General features: G+C 42.1%; 1 protein-coding gene across 2 annotated transcripts in view; it reads right to left on the bottom strand.

Moving 5' to 3' along the window:
- The window catches only part of LOC129036305 (SUMO-interacting motif-containing protein 1-like), a 61,396-nt gene extending 50,456 nt beyond the window's left edge, over positions 1-10,940 (bottom strand). For both annotated transcript variants that reach the window (XM_063665619.1, XM_054487211.2), the window contains exon 1: positions 9,112-10,940. The gene's annotated coding sequence lies outside the window, so the exon portion shown is untranslated. The remainder of the gene's footprint in view (positions 1-9,111) is intronic.
- Between the last annotated feature and the right edge of the window lie 13,292 nt (positions 10,941-24,232).

Here is a 24,232-nt window from a genome sequence, read left to right as displayed (position 1 = left end):
AACCATAAAAACCCTAGAGGAAAACCTAGGCAATACCATTCAGGACATAGGCATGGGCAAAGACTTCATGACTAAAACACCAAAAGCAATGGCAACAAAAGCCAAAATTGACAAATGGGATCTGATTAAACTAAAGAGCTTCTGCACAGCAAAAGAAACTATCATCAGAGTGAACAGGTAACCTACAGAATGGGAGAAAATCTTTGTAATCTATCCATCTGACAAAGGGCTAATATCCAGAATCTACAAGGAACTTACACAAATTTACAAGAAAAAAACAAACAACCCCATCAAAAAGTGAGTGAAGGATATAAACAGACACTTCTCAAAAGAAGACATTTACGCGGCCCACAAACATATGAAAAAAAGCTCATCATCACTGGTCATTAGAGAAACGCAAATCAAAAGCACAATGATACACCATCTCACACCAGTTAGAACAGCAATCATTAAAAAGTCAGGAACCAATAGATGCTGGAGAGGATGTGGAGAAATAGGAACACTTTAATTTGTTGGTGGGAGTGTAAATTAGTTCAACCATTGTGGAAGACAGTGTGGTGATTCCTCAAGGATCTAAAACCAGAAATACCATTTGACCCAGCAATCCCATTACTGGGTATATACCCAAAGGATTATAAATCATTCTACTATAAAGACACACGCACATGTATGTTTATTGCAGCACTATTCACAATAGCAAAGACTTGGAACCAACCCAAATGTCCACCAATGATAGACGGATAAAGAAAATATGGCACATATACACCATGGAATACTGTGCAGCCATAAAAAAGGATGAGTTCATGTCCTTTGGAGGGACATGGATGAAGCTGGAAACCATCATTCTCAGCAAACTAACACAGGAACAGAAAACCAAACACTGCATGTTCTCACTCATAAGTGGAAGTTGAACAATGAGAATACATGGACACAGGGACGGGAACATCACACACCAGGGCCTGTTGGGGGGTGGGGGGCTAGGGGAGGGATAGCATTAGGAGAAATACCTAAGGTAGATGATGGGTTGATGGGTGCAGCAGCCACCATGGCACATGTATACCTATGTAACAAACCTGCATGTTCTGTACATGTATCCCAGAACTTAAAGTATAATAATAATAAATAAAAAATTAGCTAGGCATGGTGGCACTTGCCTGTAATCCCAGCTACTCGGGAGGCTGAGTAGGAGAATCACTTGAACCCGGGAAGCAGAGGTTGCAGTGAGCCGAGATCACTTTGCCTGGGTGGCAGAGTGAGACTCCATCTCAAAACAAACAAACAAAACACACACACACACACACAAACCTGAACTATTATACAAGCTGATTGGCAATGTTGTTTTTGGGAAAACATCTTGATCAAATGAGGGAAATGTGAGTTGTCAGTATCAAAATGGAGTCACTTGGCTGGGCGTGGTGGCTCACACCTGTAATCCCAGCACTTTGGGAGGTCGAGGTGGGTGGATCACAAGGTCAGCAGTTCGAGACCAACCTGGCCAATGAGGTGAAACTCCGTCTCTACTAAAAATACAAAAAAATTAGCCAGGCGTAGTGGCACATGCCTGTAATCCCAGCTACTCAGGAGGCTGAGGCAGGAGAATTGCTTGAATCCGGGAGGTGGAGGTTGCAGTGACCCGAGATCGTGCCACTGCACTCCAGCCTGGGTGACAGAGCGAGACTCCGTCTCAAAAAAAAAAAAAATAAAAGGAAAAAAAAAAAAACCCTTGACAAACAGAGCTAGGGAAGGCCATGAAAGGAGGACTATTATGCACAAATGCCTGATAAGTACCAAAAAAGGCTCTGCAAAAACCACAACCTTACAGAAAAAAATACTTCCATGAGGACGTCTGCCCAGCAACTGCCTGCTCGACCTTGGACTGGAGCCACCCTTGTCATTAATCCTTGCAGATAAGGATAATTATCTCAAAACAATTATGTAATCCTCCTCATTTTTCCTTTAAAAGCTTTTGCCTTCCTTTACCTCCCTGAATACACACATAGTTTATTACGGCTCACACACTCCGGCTGCAATGCCATTCCTGAATAAATATCACTTTCTTTTTAGAGAGTCGCTGTCTGTTAGTTAGGTTAACATAAGCATGACAACTAAGAAATCATAAAGAAAAGGAGTGGCAGAATTGACTATATAAAAATGTAAAACTTCTGTAATTAAAAAAACAAAATCAAAAGTTGAAAGAAAATTCTAACATGTATGACAGGAGGCTATATTAGTTTCCTAGTAAAAATTACCAGAAACCAGGTGGATTTAAGCAACAGAAATTTATCCCCTCACAGTCCTGGAGGCTAAAGGTCTGAAATCAAGGTGTCTATAGAGCCACGTTCTCTTGAAGCCTCCAGGGAAGAATCTGCTTCGTGCCTTTTTCTTAGCTCCTGATGTCGCCAGCAGTCCTCGGTGTTCCTTGGCTTGCAGCTGCATAACTTCAGTTTCTTCTTCCACTGTCACATGGCATTCTTCCCCTGTGTCTCACATGTTCTTCTCATAAGGACAGCAGTCATGTTGGATTAAGGGTTCACCCTACTTGGCACGACCTCATCTTCACTGATTATATCTGCCAATGACCCTATTTCTAAATAAGGTCACAATCTGAGCTAATGGGGGGTTAGAACTTCAGCACATCTTTTTGGGAGATACAATTCCACCTATACCAATCTTTAATATATAAGTAGATTTTACAAAATGAGTAAGAAATGCTGGCCGGGTGCGGTGGCTCATGCCTGTAATCCCAGCACTTTGGGAGGCTGAGGCCGGTAGATCACTTGAGGTCAGGAGTTTGAGACCAGCCTGACCAACATGGTAAAACCCCGTCTCTACTAAAAATACAAAATTAGCTGGGCGTGGTGGCGCATGCCTGTAATCCCAGCTACTTGGGAGGCTGAGGCAGGAGAATCGCTTGAGCCAGGTAGGTGGAGGTTGCAGTGAGCTGAGATTGCGCCATTGCACTCCAGCCTGGGCAACAAGAGTGAAACTCCCTCTCAAACAAAAAGAAAAAAAAAAGAAACATTATAACACCGCAACAGAAAAATGGGCAAAGGACAAGCATAGGGAATTCACACACACACCCTATGTGTTTCCAATAAACATAAGCAAGATGTCTGGCTGTACTATATGTGAGCACACTCCCTTATCTCCAACCTCACTAGCTGCTCTTCCTCCCTTGGGCTATGCACTATGGTGTTCCCTTGGGCTATGTTCTGGATGTTCTTCCTCTTGTCGCCTCAACCTAGATGATTTTATCCAGGTCAATGACTTCACTATAACCTATGCGCTAACAAGACTAAATTGTATCTCTAGTCAGGACTTTTCTTCAGAGCTCTAAACTCAGTACAAATGTTATACTTGGCATCTCCAGTTGGCTATTCCACAGGCATCGTAAGTTTTATACCTTCAAAACAGAACTCTTGAATCTTCCCTCTAACCCTGTTCCTCCCAAGTCTGCTTCATTTCAATGCATGACACCAACATGCATTCAGTTGCTCAGGCCAGAACTCAGGGCATCCTTCTTAATTCCTTCCTTTCCCCTTGTTATCCACATCCAAGTTGTCAGGACCTGATAAATCAGGACCTGATTTTAGTTACTAAATATCTACATCCCTCCACTCTCCCAGTCTGTACCACCACTCCAGTCCAAGCTACAGTTATTTCTGACCTGGACTACTACAGCCAACCTTCTAACTGATCTCCCTAATTTCACTCTTCCCCTCTTACAGTAGGGTGACTACACTTCTGCTTTGTTTGGGACAGTTCCAGTTTTCACCTGTTGCTTGACATCCTGGTCCAGTTAGCATCCCTTTTCATTTGCAAAAGTTTCCCAATTGGATGATAAATTACCTGGTCTCCCTACCTTACCATCTTTTCTTTTCACAGTAGCTAAAGTCATCTCTAAAAAATGTAAATCAAGGCTAGGTGCAATGGCTCACGCCTGTAATCCCAGCACTCTGGGAGGCCGAGGTGGGTGGATCATGAGGTCAGGAGATCTAGACCATCCTGGCCAACATGGTGAAACCCCGTCTCTACTAAAATACAAAAAATTAGTCAAGCGTGGTGGTGTGCTTGTAGTCCCGGCTACTTGGGAGGCTGAGGCGGGGGAAATTGCTTGAACCGGGAAGTGGAGGTTGCAGTGAGCCGAGATCACACCACTGCACTCCAGCCTGGGCAATGCAACAGAGCAAGACTCCATCTCCAAAAAAAAAAAAAAAAAAAAAGTAAATCAAATCATGTCACTGTCCTGCTTAAACCTTCAAAGATTTCTTACTGTATTACAATAAAATCCAAATCCCTTATTGTGGTCTCCAAAGCCCTATAATCTAACCTACCTACTTCTCATCTCTTCTGACTCTGTCCATCAGTCGTTACATTGCAGCCTCACTGGTTTTCCATTCTTCCAGTAAGTCATGCTCATTCCCGCCTCCAAACCTTTGGTTTTGTTGTTCCCTTTGACAGTGCCTTATTCATCTAGATCTTATAACTAATTTGTTGTCCTTTTAGTCTCAGATCAAATATTAACTCTTCAGAGAGGCCTTCTCTGAAAACACAATCAAATGTTCCCAATCCCACCAAAGTTACTCTCTATTATACTGTTCTCTTATTTGTTAGTTTGTTTACTGCCTATCTTTCCACAGTAGAATGTAGTTCCATTATCATCTTGTTCACCTCTGGTCCCCAGGGTTACAGCATATGCTCAATAAACATTTATTGAACAAATGAATCATAATCAAAAAAATAAAAAATAATGACATCTTATAGAATCTGGCTATCAAACAGCAAAGATTAAAAGAACAAAAATACCGTATTTTTTCCCTAACACTCTGTATTATCACCTGACATTACATTTATAGTGTTGTTTACTATTTGTGTCCCCTCAGTAAAATGAAATCTCCATGAGGGCAGGGACTTGGTTTTCACAGATGTATTCCCAGCACCTCTAAGAGTGCCTGGTATATAATAAGTGCTCAATAAATATTTATGGAATAATGTAACAATACCTAGGGGTGACTAGGCAGCAGAGAAAGGGATATGACTGGCCATATACCACTGGTAAGAATATTAGTGCATGATTTTTGTAGGAAATTTGGCAATACAGTTGATTCCTGAACAACACAGGTTTGAACTGCATGGGTCCACTTACAAGAGAGTTTTTTTCAATAAACGTATTGGAAAATTTTTTGGCGATTTATAACAATTTGAAAAACTCACAGACGAACGCCACAGCCTATAAAAATTGAAAAAAACTAAGAAAAAGATATGTCCTGAATGCATAAAATATATGTAGATACTAGCCTATTTTATCTATTTACTACCATAAAATCAACACAAATCTATTATACAAAGTTAAACTTTATCAAAATTTATGCACACAATCACTTACTGACCATACATGGTGACATTTGCAGTTGACAGAAATGTAAAGATGCAATATTAAATCACAACTGCATATTTTTAAATTTATTTTTTTCTTTTTAATTTGTATCACAACTGCATAAAATTAACCATAGAATACACTGTACTACTGTGATAATAATGTACTACTACCACAGACATCTGCTGCTGTTGTGGTGAGCTCAATTGTTGTGAGTGTCCACTTAAAATGCCATGTGACACTAATCAATTTCTGCATTACTTCCCAGTAAACTGTGTATCACAGTAAAAAGTGTTCTCTCCTGGGTTTTTTTCCACATATATTTGTTTAATCATGTGTAGGGTAATATCGTAAACCTTGAATAACACCATGAAACCCATACAAAGTGCTACTAGTGATGCTGGATGTGCTCTCAAGAAACAGAGAAAAGTCGTGACATAAGAAAAGTTGAATTGCTTGAGATGTACTGTAGATAGAGGTCTGCAGCTGTGGTTGTCCCCTATTTCAGACAGATGATTTATCTTGTAAACAGACGATGTAAACCTATGGTATTGACAAATACAGTATAGTACTGTAAATGTATTTTATCTTCCTTATGATCTTAACATTTTTCTCTTGCTTACTTTACCATAAGAGTCCATATAACATACAAAACATGAGTTAACTGCTTCTGTTACTGGTAAGGCTTCCAGTCAACAGTAGGCTACTGGTAGTTAAGTTTTCGAGGAGTCAAATGTTATATGTAAATTTTCAACTGCACGGGGGGGTTAGCAACCCTAACCCCCGTGTTATTCAAGGGTTAGCTACATATAAAGTAGGGCACACCTTTTGACTCAGCAATCTAACTTCTAAGAGGAACTTAATAAACAAATGAACAAGAGTACAAAGATTATGAGGGAATTTTCACTGGGTTCTTAGAGAAAATTTAGAAACGAAGGCATAATATTAAGAGGAGGTCACAAAAACATGTATGAGGAGGACACATACGTATGTATGTATGCACATGTGTATATACAAGTAAACATTTACATAGACATACACCAAAATGTTAACATTGGTTATCTTTGGATAGTGAGATTACCGGCAATTTTAATTTTCTTCTTTATACATTTATAAAAATTGTATAATTAGATCAACAAAATTAACTATCTGAAAATGTTCTGTTTTTACAAGTAAAAAAAAGAAAAACAAAAAACCCCAAACGAAAAAGCCATGATAAACACAGAAACACACCTCATCGACTCAGTGAAGACTAAAGCCCAGGTTAAGAATCAAGAGTTCAGAAATGTCAACTTCAATATTAGACATGGCTTTCTCAAGTTCAAGCAAGTTACTTCCCCTTAGTCAATATTTATAAAAAAAAAAAAAAAAAAAAGAAAGATGTAAAAGTTGCTTCTTTTATTCCATTGCCTGTGAAGCTCAAGAGGGACAGGCCTGGGCTTAGAAACAACACAAAAAGTGGCAAAAGCTATCATTTATATGAGATCCTTTCCTTGCATTTGTCTCATTAAAAATTTAAAACCATCCTGCTAGGTAGGCATTAATGTTCTCAGGCTCAAAAGCTGAGAGCTGACAGAACTTTCCAAAACTCAAATGGTTGCTATGTTGGAGATACTGATTCAGAAGTCTCTCTGACCTCAGAGCCTTCAGGAAAAGCTACAGAGAAAAGGGCACTTTTAGACGTTATAACCTTGCAAGTCTCTCAATGCCTCTGATCTTTTACATGGTTATCATACCACTCTTATCTAATTTGCAAAAACGATAAAACGAGAATAAGCTTGGAGCTTTTAGAGAGCTGGAATAAAAATCTGGAGAAGCATGATTTAAATTGGGTACTGCTCTCTGGTACTTGCCCTTCATTTCGATTCAACTCAAGGCTCAAGATCAAAATGCTTGCTTCAGTGATCACAAGGGGGGGCAACAGTGAGAGGGTACGCCCATGTACGTGTGTGGAAGGCCACAAAAGACTGAGATAAGCATGGCATCTGACCACTGAAGAAGGAAGCTGGACCAGAATGAGGGAAAATGGACAACACTTGGGAGGAAAGGAAGCAAGTGGGAAGGACAAAGTTAAACAGGTACTGAGAGAAGGCGGCTATAGGAATGAGGAGGAACTAGGAGGAAAGAAGTATTTTTTCCCTTCCACCTTTTTTCTCTCTCTACTCTTTTCTTTGATGATCTCAGTCACTATTAGACCTTCAATACTCCTTTCTGTTTGCATGATTGCCAAATATCTCCACTCTTGCCTTTTCTCCAACTACTGAGCTGGCCACATCCATCTACATTTCCTATTAACACTGTAAATCCAGTAGGTCCAACCTGAATTCAGCATCTCCTTCATCTCAAGCCTGCTGCTACTTTTATATGCACTTCTCTTATACTTATCAAACATCCATCTAAACCATTCTCTCTCCCCATATTCTTTCAATAGTTCCTTCATCCAACAAATATTTATTGTGCATCTATTATGTCCGACACATTCAGCCACAGCCCGAGATACATCCATTCACTCATGAAGTTGGGTCATTTTTATCTTGGAAATCTCTTCTCTTACTACCCCATGAGCTGCCTAACTCAACTAAATTGGTCTCTAAGACGTCCTGAGAACCCCTCTTGCTTGAAAAATAATATATATTAACTAGTTTTGCATGCTATTCATTCTATAGTGAGCATCTAGCACTTGGCACTGTACCTCGGGCACAGAAGGGGTTCCCAATGGAGGTTTAGGGACTGTAAATCCGCTAGAAAGGGAACAGGGGCAGCAGAAGCTAGGAAACGTCTTGAACGAGTATTTGCATAGGAAGCATGGCAAACTGTATGATCTATACACATAACATCAGCTTGATAATCCTTGTGTTCCGGGGGATGGCTCTGGGAGGCTGTGGAGATCGTTGGAAGCCTTCTGAGAGAAAGCTCCACCTCCCACCCCTTGAGTAGGTCCTCAATAACCACCTGATGAATGTATCACCTTATGAGGGGACCATGGATGTTGTGTTCGCCGTTGTATCCCCAGCCCCTACAACATCTGGCCCATAGTAGGGATTCAATAAACATCTATGCAGGATTCTCGAAAGGCAGATAACTCACCACCTCATGAACGACAAAGACGAAGGAGTTCTGAGGGAAACAGAAATAGTGCGCGAGGTTTCCTTCCCTATTCCTTCAGGGCTTGGTACAGGGTAAGTGCTAAGGAAATAAATCGCCCTCCTGTACAACTCCAAAATCGGGCCCCTCGCTCTGCAGTCAGGCCCTGGAGCGCGGCCACCATCTGGCTCAGGCCCGCGCTTCCCTCCCTCCCAGCCTGGGCTCCTGCTACCTCCCTGCACACATCTGTGCCCATCACAGGCCAAAGAATTACGCGCTCCCGCTTTCCTGCACCGGCCCGGCCCTACACCCGAGCCCCCACGTCCCGCCGAGGCTACGAGGACGCCCGCGGCCCCGGCCCGAGACCCCAGCCCCTGCAGCAGGCGCGCCAGGAGCTCGTCCGTGTGCTCGGCCGCTTTCCAGCCGCAGTCCTCTCGGGCTTCAGCGCTGAGCCCGGGAGGCCCGGCCTCCCCGGTCCCTGCCCGGGTCCCTGCCCCGGCCCGCCGCGCTCCCCGGGCCCGAGAGGCCCGGAAGGAGGCAAGGCGGGAAGTGGCTGAGCAGCTGTGAGGCGCCAGGGGCGGGAAGCTGGCGGCGGGCCCAGCCGAGGGTCGCGAAGACGCGCGCCTCCAGACGAGGCGACGCTCACTCACCACGGTCCGGCGGGGCAGCGCGCCGGGGGTTCACGACAGGGCCCGGCGCAGCCTCCGCGACCGGCCCGGGCGGGCGCCTCCGGAGCTCTCAGAGCCGCTGTCGTCCGAGATCACGATGAAATCCTCCATGGCTGCGGGCCCCGACCCAGGCAGCGCGCGGGCGGCCGGAGACCCAGGCAGTGGCGGCGGCGACGACTTCGGTTCCTGCTTCTGAGGCGGCGGCGGCAGCGGCGGCGGCTCCAACCCGGGCCATCACCACGCCGGCCCCGCCCCGAGCCCCGCCCCGCCGGGCCGCCAAGCCCCGCCCACCGGCGACGGGCGGCTGGGGTCAGGGCCGGGGTCGCTGTGCTTCGCGGCGGCGCGGGTCCTCCCTTTCCCAGGAGGAAACAAAAGAAAAATGGAGTCGCAGCCGGCTTCAGCAGGTGTTGGGGCCAGGAGTGCGAGACGCCGAGGCCGCGGGGACTTCCCCACCTGCTTCCAACCGATGAAAGTGTGAAGTGAGGCGCGCCCAGTCCCACCCTGCCCAGGTGTGAAGCGCCTCCCGGACTGAGAGGGCCTTGACTGAGGGGCAGGGAGAGAGGTCCTGGCCCCCGAGTGAGCGAGGGTAGGTGACCTGGCTTCTGGCCGAGCTAGGGGAGAGAGAGAGAGAGAGAGACCCCACTTTTTGGTGCACATGCGCATGTGTATCTGTAGGATAAATGCCTAAAAGCGGACTTACTGGGGCAAAGGCCATGTTTTTGTAGTTTTGCTAAATGATGCCAAATTACCCTCCTAAATTGTACCAGTTTTGCGATTTCACCAACAATATGTGTCTCTCAGGAGTTTAAACTGAGATTTAGAGCAGGGGTGTCCAATCTTTTGGCTTCCCCAGGAAGAAGAATTGTGTTGGGCCATACGTAAAATACACTAATGATAGCTGATGACCTAAAGGAAAAGAGCTGTGGAAAAAAAAAAAAAAACTCTTAATGTTAAACAGGGGGTTAAACAAGTTTGACGTAGACAGTTGTTCAGTTGGTATCAGGATCAGAAGCCAAAAAGGTGCACAAAAGAAGCCATGAACTAGCAGAGGCCATGAATAATTAGATGTTGTGAATAAGCAGAAGTTATAAAGGTGAAAAAGGTTGTCCCCAGTAGAGGAATCGGTGGGTAATTGGCTGGTTGGTTGGTTGTAGGGCAGGACCATTAAAATCAAGATAGGACCTATTGGTACATTAAATGTGGGGTATTGACAAAATCCTGCTGCTCAGGCTCCAACAGTTTTGCAAAATATGTTAACCGATCCAAAGAATAATGTGTTTAATAGGAGGGGGATTTGTTCCTAAAGGAATGGTTATCAGGTGCTCTCCAAGCACTGTCTAATGCAGTGTTTTTCACACTTCAGTGAGCATCAGAATCCCCTAGAGTGTTAAGACAGATTGCGGCCGGGTGCGGTGGCTCACGCCTGTAATCTCAGCACTCTGGGAGGCCGAGGCGGGTGGATCACTTGAGGTCAGGAGTTCGAGACCAGCCTGGCCCACCTCCTCTCTACTAAAAATACAAAAATTAGCTGGGCATGGTGGCAGGTGCCTGTAATCCAGCTACTTGGGAAGCTGAGGCAGGAGAATTGCTTGAACCCGGGAGGTGGAGGTTGCAGTGAGCCGAGATCGCGCCATTGCACTCCAGCCTGGGGGACAGAGCAAGACTCCATCTCAAAAAAACAAAAACAAAAAACCCAACAAAACACAGATTGCTGGGTTGCTGGTATGGTTTGGATCTGTGTCCCCACCCAAGTCTCATGTTGAATTGTAATCCCCAATATTAGAGGTGGGGTCTGGTGGGAGGTGATTGGATCATGGGGGTGGTTTCTTGTCAATGGTTTAGTACTGTCCCTTTGGTACTGTCCTTGTGATAGCGAATTCTCTTCAGATCTGGTTGTTTAAAAGTGTGTGGCACCTCCCACCTCGCCCCTTTCCCCATGTGACATCCACTCCCCCTTTGCCTTCCGTCTTGATGGTAAGCTTCCTGAGACCTCCTTAGAAGCAGATGCTACTGTGCTTCCTGTACTGCTTACACAACCGTGAGCCAATTAAACCCCTTTTCTTTATAAATTACTCAGTCTCAGGTATTTCTTTATGGCAATTCGAGAATGAACTAACAATCACACATCAGATTTTCTGATTGAGAAAAAGAATTTTGGGGGTGGGGCCCTGAAATTTGCATTTCTAACAAGTGCCCAGGTGATGTGGATGCTGCTAGTTTGGGGACCACACTGTGAGATCCACTGTTCTGGTGGACAGGGAGTTTATGCCCAGCACATTTCAGACATTCTGGTCCAATGGGTGAAGTCACCCTTGTGAAAGGATTCATTAAGTTATCTTCACTTAAAGCTATTAAACATTTAGGGTTGTGATCTCTCACACCTGTAATCCCAGCACTTTGGGAGGCTGAGTTGGGAGAATAGCTTGAGGCCAGGAGTTTGAGACTAGCCTGGGCAATATAGCAAGACCCTGTCTCTACAAAAATAAAAACGAATTAGCCAGGTGTGGTAGCGCATGCCTGTGGTTCTAGCTACTCAGGCAGCTGAGGCAGGAGGATCCCTTGAGCCCGGGAGTTGGAGGCTGCAGTGAGCTATGATACTGCCCCTGCACTCCAGTTGGGGCAATAGGGTGACACCCTGTCTCAATAAAACAAAATGAAACAAAATACACAACCATTTGGTGTGTCTGACTACCTGCTTGCTGAAACACTGTCTTCTGTAGGTTTCTGTGATGCTGTGCTTCTCTCACCACTTTTTTTTAGTCTCCTTAGCTAACTCCTATTCCTCTACTCACTCCTTAAACTCTTGATGTCCCTTAGAGTCCTGACATTGGCCACCTTTACACATGGGACCTCTTCCCTCTACAATCTCAACTATTCCCTGGCTTCAGCGATTGGTTTTATGCCAGTGGCTGCCACGAGTTTATCTCAGCCCAGTTCTGTCCTTAAAACTCCAGTTGTATACATCCAAACATCTGCTGAAGCTCGTAGGCCTCTCAGGTTGAATATGTCTAAAGCCGAACTCACCTTTATGCTCCCCGCACCCACAAAAAAGCCTGCTCTCTTTGTGTGTCTTATGGTGATGGCTCCACCAGCCAGCAATTGCTGAGGTGAAAAACCTGAGTATTGCGCCTGATTTCTCCCCTTTCCTCAACAAGTCCTGTCTGTTTTACCTCCTAAACATCTCCTGCATCCCTCTACTTCTTTTGGCCTCTGCTGCTGATTGTAGCCAAGCTCTGGCCTACTCTACTGTGGCAAGACACAAGAGTGTTCAGATTGTATCTTTCTCATCAGCCATCCTGCCTGAAATACAGGAAACTCAGGACCCCTGGTGGTATAATATGAGAGCAGCTTAAAAGTACCCTGGCCTTACTTGGCAACCCAGGTGGGATGAATACTGGCTCTAACGTTGGCCTCCTTAAAGCTATAAGTAATGTCACTTATGTTTCCTTGGCCATCCTGGATTTGTCTTGAAGTGTGCCATTTACCCAAGACTTCCAAAGTGATTGTATGTTTTTCAGAAATTTGTGTATTTTTTTAAGGTGACACTTTTTCATAGACTCACTCCCCCCAAACCATACATTAGTCTCATGTAAATTGAGAGGCTAATGTATTTTATGCATCCAGTGAATACTGTATTTGGTGAGTACCTGCTAGATGCTAGGCATTATGTTAGGGGTCAGGGATAAAGCAGTGAGCAGGACAGCTATTGCCTCTGTTCTCAAAGAGCTTAGCAGTTAAGGAGGTATCACTAGTTGGTTAATGAAGAAAAAATTGTTTCTTTTCTTTTAAAATAATTTTTAATGAAAAATTCATACATGAAAAAATGTGTGAAGATGCAAATCAAAACCACATTGAGATCCTACTTTATACCCATTTAGGATGGCTATATTTTTTAAAAAACAGAAAACAAATTTGGGCAAGGATATGGAGAAATTGGAACCACTGTGCGTTGCTGGTAGGAATGTAAAATGGAGAAGCAGCTGTGAAAAATAGTTTGGCAGTTTCTCAAAAAGTTAGATGTAGAATTACCATATGATTCAACAATTCTACTCCTAGATATTTGCCCAGAAAAACTGAAAACGGGGACTCAAACAGGTACTTGTTTGCAAATCTTCACAGCAGCATTATTTGTAATAGCCAAAAGGTAGAAACACGTCTTCCTCAGCAGATGAATGGATTAAAAAAAAGTGTTATATACATATAATAGAATAATATATTCAGCCATGAAAATGAATTAAATTCTGATAACGTCACAACATGGATGAACCTTGAGAATATTATGCTAAGTGAAATAAGCCAGATACAAAAGGACAAATATTATACAATTCCATGTATATGAAGTACCTGGAATAGGCAAATTCACAGAGACAGATATTGGAATAATGGTTTTCAGGGGTTGGGGATGGGGAGAATGGAGAGTTATTGTTTAATGGGTATTGAGTTTCAGCTTGGGATGGCAAAGAGTTCTGGAAGTGGATGGTGGTGATGGTTGCACAACTTTGTGAATGAACTAATGCCGCTGAATTGTACACTTAAAATGGTTATAATGGTAAATTTTGTGTTATGTCTATTTTACCAAAATAGAACACACTATGTGCATGGTTTTCTTTTATAGAATTTAAAAGCATTACAGACAAGGCTAAAGGCCCCTTTTGCCACCTCCCCCATCCAGATTCGCAATTCCCCGTTTTCAGTGCTGTTATGTTTATTCCTCTAGAGCTGCTTCTGTGTATTTACCTAAATTCATGTGTACTTACTAAAATTAAATACATTTTTAGCTTTATCGAATAACATATCTGCTCTGGTATAGAGTTTTTTTTTTTTGAGACAAAGTCTTGCTCTATCACCCAGGCTGCAGTGCAGTGGCACGATCTTGGCTCACCACAACCTCCGCCTCCTGGGTTCAAGCGATTCTTCTGCCTCAGCCTCCTGAGTAGCTGGGAGTAGCTGGGCATGCACGCCACCATGCCCGGCTAATTATTGTATTTTTTTTTTTCAGTAGAGACGGGGTTTCACTATGTTGACCAGTCTGGTCTTGAACTCCTGACCTCGTGATCCGCCTGCCTTGGCCTCCCAAAGTGCTGGGATTACAGGCGTGAGCCACCGCACCCAGCCTGCTATTGAGATTTGAAACCATCATTTGTGGTAAAAACATTCTAAATACAAAGCTTCCTGCCTTATTAATGGGGATTTTTTTTTGGTGGTTCTTCATCTTTAAAATATTTTTTCTTTTTTCTATTTTTCATTACATGGCAGGGTCAGTGCCTGCAGACCCGCTTTTGTTTATGCTAAAGCCAGCTAAGCTCAAGTTTCTCCCTGCTCTAGGGAACATTCTGTCCCTTCTGCGGGATTCCAGGTCTAATCTTCCAGTTGCAGCGCATTCTTAGCTTTTCCACTGGATTGCTTCAGCAGGCGGCCTCTCAGTTTACATAACTTTATTTAAATCATTTTCTCATACTTTCTCCCTGCTTCCTCCCATTTTCAAATTTGCTGTGATATCAAGGTCTTTGGAAAAATTTTGTTTCATTCCCTATGTTCGAAGATGATACATCCTCATTTGAGAAAATTAAAGCAATTGAGAATGGTTACGAAGCAGAATGTGTAACTCCATCATATTTTGATAACATCTTTCCAGATATCTCTAAATGGCCGACACTCACATGTGCAAAATTTTTACATAAATGGGATCAGACTATGCATATTGCATCACAGTTGGTTTGCTTAAATTAATATGTCCTTATGGTTTTCTGTGTCAGTGAACATGGATCTATAGTATCCATATTGTCTATTTTATTGGCTCATATTTTAAAATAGTGTATTTGCTCTTACATAGAAAACCACAAAGAAGCCAGCAAAAAAATATACCACGTTCTCCCATTGTTGGTATCCCTCATTGAACAGTTTGTAAAACTAAAAGAAGCATCTTGTGAGTTCAGTAAATTCTTGCTACCAAAACTTACAAAATGAAAAGTGAAAGTTGAAAGCCACCCTCTCTTTCCTAGTTCTTCTTCCTAACACTAAATACCTTTATTAGTTTCTTGTAAATCCTTCAAAACATACTTACTTACTACACATACTTATCTGTTCTAACACACCCTTAAAAAATCGCACTTTACAGTTATTTACTTTGCTTTTTTTCATTTATCGTGGGCATTATTTCCTAACTGCAGGGTAAACATATCTGTCTCTTTTTAACAGCTTACATTAAAAAGTCATTTGTTACGCTGTGCCACAATTTATGTAATTGGTTTTCTATCATGGATATTTTGGTTGTTTCTAGGGTTTTTATTTGTGTATTTTTGTTATTACTATTACCAATTATGTTACAACAACATCTTTGAGCTTCTAAGTCTTGCCAGCGTATCTGCAGGGAAATTCTTTTTTTTTTTTTTTTTTTTTTGAGACGAGTCTCGTTCTGTCGCCCAGGCTGGAGTGCAGTGGCACCATCTTGGCTCACTGCAAGCTCTGCCTCCCGGGTTCACACCATTCTCCTGCCTCAGCCTCCTGAGTAGCTGGGATTATAGGTGCCCGCCACCACGCCCGGCTAATTTTTTTTTGTATTTTTAGTAGAGACGGGGTTTCACCGTGTTAGCCAGGATGGTCTCGATCTCCTGACCTCGTGATCTGCCTGCCTTGGCCTCCCAAAGTGCTGGGTACAGGGGTTAGCCACTGCACCCGGCCTGGGAAATTCTTAAGCATGGGGGACTGGGTTAGAAGATGTGTGTTTTACATATTGATAGATATTACCAAATTATCATCCAGAAAGGTTGCACCAAATAACGTATCAAGCACTTGAGAGTGCTTATTTCCCCAAATTCTTCAAGCACTGGTTATCATACTTTTTGGTTGTTGCCAATCAAATAATTTAAGGTTGGTATCTTGTCCTGATTGCCTTTACTTCATTATGAGTAAAGTTATGATACTTTTAAAGTGCTCGTTGGCTATTTGTAGCTTTTTCTTTAAACTGTGTTCATATACATTGACTTTTTTCTCCTATGCTGTTCATCTTTTTCAGTAACAGTGAAATTTATATGAATAGCTAACATTTACAAAGTATTACATTGCTTGCATATTCAACAAGACACCAAATAATGAACATTTAGGATGTTTACAGTATTATCTTGTGGGTTTAAACATTCTCGCACATCTTTGTACTCTGGACCAGATATCTATCTGTTTAAATTAAATTTCTAGAAGTGGAATTGCTGATTTAAAGTTGAATTATTTGTCCAAATGTTCCAAATAGCATTGTGTGATAGGGGAATGGTCCAAGTGAGGAAGTAGGAAAGAAAGGAACTAAACAGTTACTCCTAATTGCAAGGCCAGTCAGCTCTAAATTAGAGTTTAGTTAGCAGGCTAATTGATGATATCATCCTAGCTGCCTTCATCAATAAGCTTCGTAAAATCCTAACTCTCCTCTATTTGAGTGCCCAGACCTCCTGGGAGTCTGCAAATTCTAGGGTTTAAAAAAAAAAAAAGAAAAAATAATCTTGTAATTTTCAGGTGAGCAACAGTATTAAAAATTATACGCACATTCTGAATCATTTTATGACCGTACAACTCCAACATTGGCTTTATATTTCTGTTTACAGTTGCCTGTGTTGGTGCATAATGTTTTTGTCTTTTTTTTTTGAGACGGATCTTGCTCTGTCCCCCAGACTGGAGTGCAGTGGCGCCATCTCGGCTCACTGCAAGCTCCGCCTCCCCTGTTCACGCCATTCTCCTGTCTCAGCCTCCCAAGTAGCTGGGACTACAGGCACTCGCCACCATGCCTGTCTAATTTTTTGTATTTTTAGCAGAGACGGGGTTTTACCGTGTTAGCCAGGATGGTCTCCATCTCCTGACCTCGTGATCCACCTGCCTTGGCCTCCCAAAGTGCTGGGATTACAGGCATGAGCCACCACACCCGGCCAGGTGCGTAATGTTTTAAGGCACTATGGTAGTTCATGAATTTTAATTAAGTGGAGGCAGGCAGTGGGAGAATTGAGCCAGTTTACTCATGGGGCAGGTGGACTCCGGGGCAAGCAGAGCTCAAAAGAACCTGGGCAAAAGCAATCCTTTAAATTAGAAGAATGTAGGAAGTGATTTGAGGGAGGATGAATTGCACAAATCCTGTCTTTGTACAACTTGTTCATTAGCAGCAAGTGTAGTAGGAAACAATGACATTGTTTTACATTTCTGATTTGAGTAATAATTGGATTAGGACACCAATTCAAGCCGAATTACATTAATGACCACAATGTCCACCTTAGTTTTACAGGAGTTATTGGGTAACTGCATAAAACCAGGCATTCCAGGATTGTTTGGAGGCGGTTTTGACCAAGTATGAGGTCTACCTTGAGGTAGCAAAGAACTGAAGTTATTAACACCATTTTGTACAGAATAATTATCTGAACATTTTCTGCATTCATGTTATTGACAAAATCAAATAGACAAAAATTGGTGTGCTCTCATGTTTTGTTCTAATATGCATTTAATTAATAACGATATATAAAATGCTATTTTTTCTTTGTTCCAATGTTACTTTCTTGTGAAAAAAGACATCCAAGACAAAAATCTACTACTCACATTAAGCTGTCCTTTGTCCTAGTTACCATTACATATTCAGTTTTACATATTTTAACAATGTTGTGGTTAGACTTTGGATTTATACATTTCACTTAGCATACCGTGAATATTTTCCAATTTTGCTAATCTGTTTGTTACCTCCCTTTATGCTCTTCTTATACGTTCTTTGTTGATCACCATCGTGGCCACCATCACCAGGCAAATGTTGCTTGCCCAGGTGTGTAAGCCTGTACCTATTTCTCCATAATCATGTAGGCCTCTCCAAAGATATACAGACACAGGCACACCACATAGAAATATATAAAATATATGTAAAAGATTGTGAATTTGTCATTTGCTTTTACTAAAGTGAGATCATAAACTATATTGCTTAACCACTTTTTTTTTGCTTAATTCATCAGGACAGCCACCAGATCAATACACTACAGATCCAACTTGTTTTAAATAGTGACATAGTTATTCCTACTGTAGAGGTACATGTTTATTTATTTTTTCCCCATTGATGGTCATTCAAGCTGTTTTCATGTTTTTTTGTCATTATAATGTCACAGTAAGTCTCAGATTCAACCTTACATTGTTAGGACTAGGATCACTAGATCAAAGGGTATGTATATTTTTGGTTTTAGTGTATAAGGCCATGTTACTTACTTTAAAAGGTTGTAGGTCATTTCACCCAGTATCAATGTGTGGACCTTATTTGGATCTCAGTTCAAACAAAATATGAAAAGTATGACATTTATAAGACAGTTGGAAATTTGAACGCAGGGTCAGGTGTGGTGGCTCATGCCTGTAATCCCAGGTCCTGGGGAGGCTGAGGTAGGAAGATCACTTGAGCCCAGGAGATCAAGGCTGCAGTGAGCTATGATTGCGCTACTGTGCTCCAGCCTGGGCAGAAGAGCAAGACCCTGTCTCTTAAAAAAAAAATTTGAACACTGTGTAGATGTTTCACTAAATTAAGGACTTTTTGGTCTTCTTTTTTTAGATGTAATAATGGTCAAGAGACATTCTGAAATATTTATGGATAAAATAATTTGCTTCAGAAAGGTATTGGGGAGAGAGAAGTAGAGGGAAACAGGGATAAAATGAATGGCCATGAATTGACAATTGTTGGAGCTGGTATAATGAGAGTCCATTATACCACTGTCTTCTTTTTAGATATGTTAGAAATTCTCCACAATAATAATTTTATAAAGCTGTAATAATTCACCCTATATGATCAATGTATGAGAAAAATGATTACCTTACATTTCCCTTGGTAATGGGTGTTACTACTTTTATTTTTGTCAATCTGATGTGTGCAAAGAGGTATTTGCTGCTATAATTTGTATTTACCTTACTGCTAGGGAGGTTGATTATCTTGAGAAAGTGTAACACTTCCTTTTTGGCAGCTAGCAGTCAGGTTATGGTGTTCCCAAACAAACATAAAGAATACTTTCTAGAATATAAATACGATATAGACAAGGCTACTGCATGACCATGTCTGGAACAAAATAGAGAAAAGCCATTTTGCAACCATGGAAACAAGAAAACATTCTCCATTTCTAACTGGAGTGACTGCTGCTCATTTACCAATGATGACTGTAGTCTTACCTTAGTCCTACTTCCTAGATAAGAATTAAGATATCCCAGCCACTGCATTGCCCTAACTTATTAACAACCCTCAACTCACAGCTAATCTTCACTTCTCCAGCTTTTCTTGAAATAATCTAGTACAAGCCCAAATCCTATGAGAAGCCCCTTTCAATTCCTTGTGGAGACCTCTATAGTTCCTTTGGAGTGCTTTCCCGGCTCCTGCAGCAAGGTAAATAAACCAAACTATTTTCTACTATAGAAATGTTCCTGATGGCCTTCAGTCAGTGGGCTTTAAAACAATCTTTTTAAAGTTTGTCAATTTGGATTTCTTCTTCTTTGGAACATTTTCCCAATTCAGTGGGTAGTTTTGAAATCTTTCCTTTTGTCTGAGAGTCAGTTTCATTTTTACCTACCCTACTCTTTAAAAATATTTTTCTGGCCAGGTGTGGTAGCTGTAATCCCAGCACTTAGGGAGGCTGAGGTGGGTGGATCACCTGAGGTTAGGAGTTCAAGACCAGCCTGGCCAACGTGGTGAAACCTGGTCTCTACTAAAAATACAAAAATACAAAAATTAGCTGGGCGTGGTGGTAGGTGCCTGTAATCCCAGCTACTGGGGAGGCTGAGGCAGGAGAATCGCTTAAGCCTGGGAAGTGGAGGTTGCAGTGAGCCGAGATTGCACCACTGCACTCCAGCCTGGGCAACAAGAGCCAGACTGCGTCTCAAAAAAAAAAGTTTTTGTGGGTACATAGGTGCATATATTTATGGGTTGCATGAGACACTTTGATACAGGCATGCAATGTGTAACAATCACATCAGGGTAAATGGGGGCAAACCTCAAGCATTTATCCTTTGTGTTACAAACTCTCCAATTATACTCTTATGTAAAAATGTACAATTAAATTATTTTTGGCTATAGTCCCCCCCGTTATGCTAGCAAATACTAGGTCTTATTCATTCTAACTACTTTTTTTGTACCTGTTAATCATCCCCACTTCCTCCCAACCCCTGTTCTTTTCCAGGATCCATATGTACTACCTAGAAGAAGTAAAAGATAAGGATTCCCATTCAGGTTAGATCACTCCAGGTTTGATGACATGAGCAAGTATTTTCAGGATTTTGTCAGTTCTCCAGAAAGGCTGCTGGGGGTTGAGGCTGCAGTGTTGCTAAGTTGGACCTCCTTTTGCTCTAGACTCTCTTCTTAACTACCGATCTAGTTTGGCGATGCTGATAATGTGTGTGCTCACACGTGTGTGTGAGTGTGTGTGCTCACACGTGTGTGTGAGTGTGTGTGTGCTCACACGTGTGTGTGAGTGTGTGTGCTCACACGTGTGTGTGAGTGTGTGTGTGCTCACACGTGTGTGTGAGTGTGTGTGTGCCCACACGTGTGTGTGAGTGTGTGTGTGCTCACACGTGTGTGTGTGAGTGCGTTTACCACTTATTGCTCATTTTGTAAGGTATTGAGGGAGAAAATTGCTAATACAATTTCATTTCATCATCTTATCAGAAGTCTGATATTTCTATTATATTTTGATTTATATATTTTCAAGCGTTTATGTGAGATATATAAAAATTCAAGTTAATTGTTATTTTACTGGTATGAAATATCACCATTTGTCCCTTTTAGTGCCTTTCATCTTGAGTCATTGGTTACATAATATTATAACATACATAACAATTCTTTGATGTGCTGGGAAAATGTTGATATTTAAGCCCACCTGTTTTTATCCAGTATGTAACTCTTTCACCATTCAAATAAGCAGACGGAGTCATCCTTTGCCTTAAAGAAGATTGTCTCAATGGAACCAGAATACAAAAAGACACATTCTTGGCTTGTGAATGTCAAAGCTGGGGCTCAGGTATAAGATATTCTGAGCCAGTTTCTTCCCCCTCAGAATAAGTCATGTTGTTTGCTCTAGTAATTCTATTTCCTTAGATGTGACTTATCTCCTTCGTGCGGGGTAGTGTTTCTCATTTTTAGTTTTAGAGTTTTCCTCAAATATTTTATCATTCTTGGTTGGGTGTTTGTCTTAATTTTTGAAGTTCGCTGTTAGCTCACATGTGAGTGCTGGATTTTTTTCATAGCACCTTGTTGCCGGTAATTTCAGGAAAGAATTTGGACTTGCAATGGGATAGGGTTTGTTAGCATCCAGTCTTCTGGGACAGGCATGTGTGTGTGTTGGGGGAAACCACATAGTTACCATGGGCACTGCAACGCCCTGCCTCTCTGGCTCAGGTGCTCACACTTGCACTTACTGCTCTTAAGCTTCTGCTGCCAGTTGCTTTGCAAACGCTGGAGAAGGTTACTCTTAGGTGCCCAGCGCTCACTCCTGTTTCCTCATATTCGCTGCTCCTGAGGTTGGAGATCCATCAAGTTGATCTTACCTTTTGTTGCGGTTTTCTCCTCTGGATGTTTTAGGTTATGATTTTCTCCTTCAATCTGATACCATTTGCTTTCCATTTTTCTGGGATTTCCTTATAGTTCCTGCAGACTAATGATTATCAACATGTCAGGCCTCAACACTATTCTAATCAATTTTCTCTCCTTCACACACTTCTTGAGAGAGTCATCTACGTTACAGGTTCCATTTTCTAGCCTCATATTCACTTCTCAACCCACCCCAATCTAGCTCCCACTCCTCATTAGTCAGCAGAGATAGTGCTCACTCAGGTCCCTTGACCTCTGTGGTGGTTTTAAAACATGTCCACAAATTCCTTAGAAGTCCCTCCTTCAAAAGGCAGAGTCTAATTTCCCTCCCTTTAAGTGTGGGTTGTACTTGGTTGACTTGCGTATGATAAATAGAATGTGTCAGAAGTGATGGTGAGTGATTTCCAAGTCTGGGTTGAAAAAGACAATGTAACTTCAACGTTTCTGTCCTGGATAGATTGCCTGCTCTAGGAGAGCCAGGTGTGAGTGGGCCTTGGTGGATGAGGATCCTCCAGGCCTACTGGTCTTTTAGACGGCTGCAGCCTCATGAGACACTGAGCCCAAATCACTCAGCTGAGCAGCTCCTGGATCCTTCACTTTCAGAAATGGCATGAGTATCTTAATCTGTTCATGCTGCTGTGACAGAATACCTAAGACTGGGTAATTTATAAAGAACAGAAATTCATTTCCTCACTGTTTCTGGAGGCTGGGAAGTCCAAGATCAGGGTGCCAGCACTGGTACGTGGTGAGGGCCTTCTTGCTGCATCCTCTGGGAGAGAGGAATACTGTGTCCTCACATGGTTGAAGAGAAGAGAGAGCTAAGCAAATGCTCCAAGAAGCCTCCTTTATAAAGGCCTCAATCCCATTAATGAGAGAGGAAACTTCATGGCCTAATCATCTCATAAACACCGCACCCCTTCATACTGTCACATTGGCAACACCTGAATTTTGGAGGGGACGCATTCAAACCACAGCAATCAGTTAATATATATTTGTTGTTGTAAGGTGCTGAAGTTTAGGGTAATTTGTTACACAGTAATAGATAAGGAATACAACCTAGACATTGTTATATCTAAAGGACGCCCCAACTTCTGGGCAGCATTTGACACTGTTGACCTCTCCCTCTCTGAAACACTCTTCCTTTTAATTCCATGACACTACATTCTTCTACCTTCCTTTTCATTCCTTTGCCAGTTCTTTCTCCTCTACAGTCATTTCAGTGATGAGCTCTTTAAAGCTAAAAAAGCTTTAAAGAGCTTTTTCTTCTTCTCTTTTCAATCTAATCTCTTTCTCAGAGTTCTCACTCAGCCTCTCAGTAAATATGCAGTTGACAGTTTCTTCATCCAACCCAGACATCTTCCCAGAACAATTCACCTACATATGAAACTGCTCAGCATTATCCTTCATCATCCCCAAAGCACCTCAATCTCTACTCAGAAAACAAATCATCTTTCCCTCAAAACTTGGTTCTCTTTCTGTGTTTTCTATTTCAGTGAATAACACTACCACCATCTATCCAGTTGCTTATAGCCCGCCATGCACCTCTCTCTCCTTAACCACGTATCTAATCCATTTCCAAGCCTGCTTAACTCCTGCATCATTTCTTAAATCTTCTCTGCTATCCAAGCCATGATTCTTTGTCACCAGGATCCTTATTGTAGCCTTCAAACCTATTCCCTTACATCTACCCTAGGCCCATATCCAGTCCATTGTCCATACTATTGCTTGAGGGGTATTTTCAAAACACAAATCTGATCATGTTTCTTTTCTTTTTTAAATGTCTTTTTGTTCTGCTTTAATGCATTTAAAGGCTTTAATCATCTCCTATCAGTCTTTGACTAAAACCCCCAAATCCTTAAGATGACCTGCCAGTCTCTGTCTTCTTATCACAGCCTACATCTCTAGTCTCATTGTGCCACACTCCCCACTTGCTCCCTGAAATTCAGCCACAGTGACCCTTCTAACATGGTATGTTCCCCCTTGACCCAGGCAGGGCCTTTATGGGAGCCTCTATGAAATGCATTTTCCCTGGCAGATCTCAGCACAGCATCCGTAGGTCATGGAAAACTCTCCAAACCTCCAATCTATGTCAAGAACGTATCTTACAACTTTCTGGAGAATTGGGGCCCTTTTCTCTAGGTCATAGCCTAAGTTAATAATTGGGCCTAGAGGTGGTACCTTTGATTAACATTTGCCCCTCCCTCTTTAGTTGTGAGTGCCGTGAAGAGTGTGGAGAATGCCTAACTGTGAACATTGTTGCAGCTCAGTGCCTGGCACAGGGTCCAATAACCTAGTAGACATTTGATGAATGTTTGGGACTGACTGTTCCTTGAAAATTCGAAAGGACTTGCACATAAAAATCTTTGGTCTGGTGCCTTTTTATGGAATGTTTCTTTTAGTACTTGTTTTTCAAAGTTTTTTTTTTTTTAACTTCTGATTTTATGGTTCTTCTTGAACCAATTTTGGTAATTCATATTTTCTCAAAAAATGTCTGATTCAAGACTTAAACATTAATCAGGAAAAAATTGTACAAACTAT

Source organism: Pongo pygmaeus, chromosome 4 (genome assembly GCF_028885625.2).
Source record: "Pongo pygmaeus isolate AG05252 chromosome 4, NHGRI_mPonPyg2-v2.0_pri, whole genome shotgun sequence".
Taxonomy (NCBI): Eukaryota; Metazoa; Chordata; class Mammalia; order Primates; family Hominidae; genus Pongo; species Pongo pygmaeus.
The sequence above is the reverse complement of the archived record's forward strand: the minus strand, read 5'-3'. Positions and strand labels throughout refer to the sequence as shown.